The following is a 3,215-nucleotide window of genomic DNA, read 5'->3' as shown; positions in this document are numbered from 1 at the left end:
CAGGCATAACAATTCTAATATCTGAGAAAATGGACTTTAAACTAAAACTAATCAGAAGAGACAAAGAGGGCCACTTCAGTTTGATCAAAGGAACAATGAATCAAGAAGATATTACAATCATGAACATATATTCAACAAACTCTGGTGCACCCAACTTCATAAAAATGATACTACAGGAGTTTAAGACCCAGATTAACCTCAACTCATTAATAGTAGGGGACTTCAGTACCTCACTGTCTCCATTAGTTAGGTCAACACGGCAGAGAGTTAACAGAAAGGCATCAGAATTACACAATGCCATATATCAATTGGACTTAACAAACATCTACCAAGTATTCCACCCAAGCACCAAAGGATATACTTTCTACACAGCACCCCACAGAACTTTCTTCAAAATAGACCATATACTGGGGGACAAAACAAACCTCAAAAAATTCAAAGAGATTGAAATAATTCCATGCATTCTATCAGACCACAATGCAATAAAGCTTACAATCAACACTGGAAGAAGACCTAATCACCACATGAACACATGGAGATTAAACAACACACTCCTGAATGATGAATGGGTCAAAAGAGAAATTAAGAAAGAAATAAAAGTATTCCTGGAATTAAATGAAAAGGACAATACAACACGAGAAAACCTCTGAGACACGCTGAAAGCAGTCCTAAGAGGGAAGTTTATAGCTCTAAGCACCTACATCAAAAAATAGGAAAGAACACAAATAAATGACAATGTTGTAACTCAACACACATGAAAAACAAGAGAAAACAAAACCCATACCTAGAAGACAAGAAGAAATAACAAAAATCAGGGCAGAAATTAAGGAAATTGAAACAAAACAGTACAAAGAATCAACAATTCCAAGAGCTGGTTCTTGAAAAGTTAAACAAGATTGACAGACTGCTAGCACAGTTAACGAAAAGAAATAAAGATCACCTCCAAATCAACAAAATCAGAGCTGAAAGGGGAATCATCACAACAGACACCAGAAAGACACAGAACCTTATAAGGGAATGCTTTAAAAACCTATATACTGCTAAATTTGAATACCTAAAAGAAATAGACGGATAGCTAAAGGCATGGGAACCACCAAAACTAATCCAAGAAGAGATTAACAGCTTAAACAGACCCATAACACAAGAAGAAATTGGAACAGTAATACAAAACCTCCTGACTGAAAAAAGCCCAGGACCAGATGGATTTACAGCAGAATTCTATCAGACATTTAAAGAAGATCTGCATCCAATACTAATAAATTTATTCAAAAAAAGTAGAAATGGAGGGAGAACTTCCAAATTCCTTCTATGAATCCAATATCACTCTAATACCAAACGCAGATAAAGATACAACCAAAAAAGAAAACTATAGACCCATATCCTTAATGAACATAGATGCAAAAATTCTCAACAAGATACTTGCAAACCACATAAAGACACACATCAAAAAGATCATCCACCATGATCAAGTTGGCTTTATCCCAGAGATGCAGGGATGGTTCAATATACATAAGTCAATAAATGTCATAAATCATATAAATGGGCTGAAAGAGAAGAACCACATGGTCATCTCAATAGATTCAGAGAAGGCCTTTGACAAAATTCAACATGCATTCATTTTAAATCCTAGAGAGAATTGGACTGGAGGGAACATACCTCAACATAATTAAAGCTATACATAACAAACCCACAGCCACGATCATTCTAAATGGAGAAAAACTGGAAGCATTCCCATTGAAATCAAGAATCAGACAAGGCTGTCCACTATCCCCACTTCTCTTTAACATAGTATTTGAAACTCTTGCAAGAGCAATAAGACAAGAGAAGGAAATTAAAGGAGTAATAATTGGAAAAGAAGAGATCAAATTATCCCTTTTTACAGATGATATGATATCATATCTAAGGTACGCCAAAAATTCCACCCTAAAACTCCGAGATATTATTAACACGATCAGTAAAGTGTGAGGTTACAAAATTAAGCTTCAAAAGTCTATAGCCTTTCTATATACCAATAACAAGCAATCAGAGATAGAGCACATGGAAACACTCTCATTCACAATAGCTGCAAAAAAAAAAAAAAGAATCTCGGAGTAAACCTGACCAAAGACATTAAAGTCCTCTACGATGAAAAATTTAAATCTTTAGAGAAAGAAATTGAGGAAGACATCAGAAGATGGAAGGACCTCCCATACTCATGGATTGGAAGAATTAATATTGTGAAAATGGCCATCCTACTAAAAATCATATATAGATTCAACACAATGCCAATCAAAATTACCATGAGATTTTTTATGGAATTGGAAAAAACTATCCTAAGATTCACAAAAGATCTTGGAGAGCTAAACAAACAGTGAGCACTAAGAGCAGTGCCAGGGGGATTACTATACCATATTTCAAGCTGTTTTACAGAGCTATAGTTGTAAAAACAACATGGTACTGGCACAAAAATAGACCCATAGGCCAATGGAACAAAATTGAAGACCTAAATGTGAGCAAATGCCATTTCAGTCACCTGATATTTGACAAAGGGGCAAAGAACATCAACTGGGGGAAACAGCATGTTCCGCAAATGGTGCTGGCAAAACTGGATCTCCACCTTAGAAGAATGAGACTAAACCCTTAGATTTCACCTTGCACAAAAGTCAATTTCAAATGGATCAAAGACCTCAGTGTAAAGCCTGAAACTCTGAAACTGTTAGAAGAAAACATTGGGAAAACCTACAAGATATAGGTGTAGGAAAGGATTTTCTAAACCAGACATCAATTGCTGAGGAAACAAGGACAAGAATGAACAAATGGGACCTCATTAAACTAAAAAGCTTCTGTACATGAAAGGAGTCAACCAAGGAAGCAAACAGAAAACCCACAGAACGGGAGAAAATCTTCACCAGCTACACATCTGATAAAGGGTTTAATATCCAGAATACATAACGAATGCAAAAAACAGAGAACCAAGAGAAGAAACAACCCAATTAAAAGATGGACCAAAGAGCTGAACAGAGAGCTCTCAAAAGAAGTAATGATGGCTATGAAACATCATAAAAGATGTTCAACATCACTAATAATTAGGGAAATGCAAATTAAAAGCAGTTTTAAGATTTCACCTCACCCCAGTCAGACTGGCTAAGATCAAGAAAACAAATGATGACGGGTCACTATTATCAGAAAGAATATCCTTAAATATCTTCTTTAAAACAATACCAACAGATCGGAAG

This window comes from Nannospalax galili, unplaced genomic scaffold (genome assembly GCF_000622305.1).
Source record: "Nannospalax galili isolate Female #2095 unplaced genomic scaffold, S.galili_v1.0 scaffold128, whole genome shotgun sequence".
NCBI lineage: Eukaryota > Metazoa > Chordata > Mammalia > Rodentia > Spalacidae > Nannospalax > Nannospalax galili.
This window is presented reverse-complemented; position numbering follows the sequence as displayed.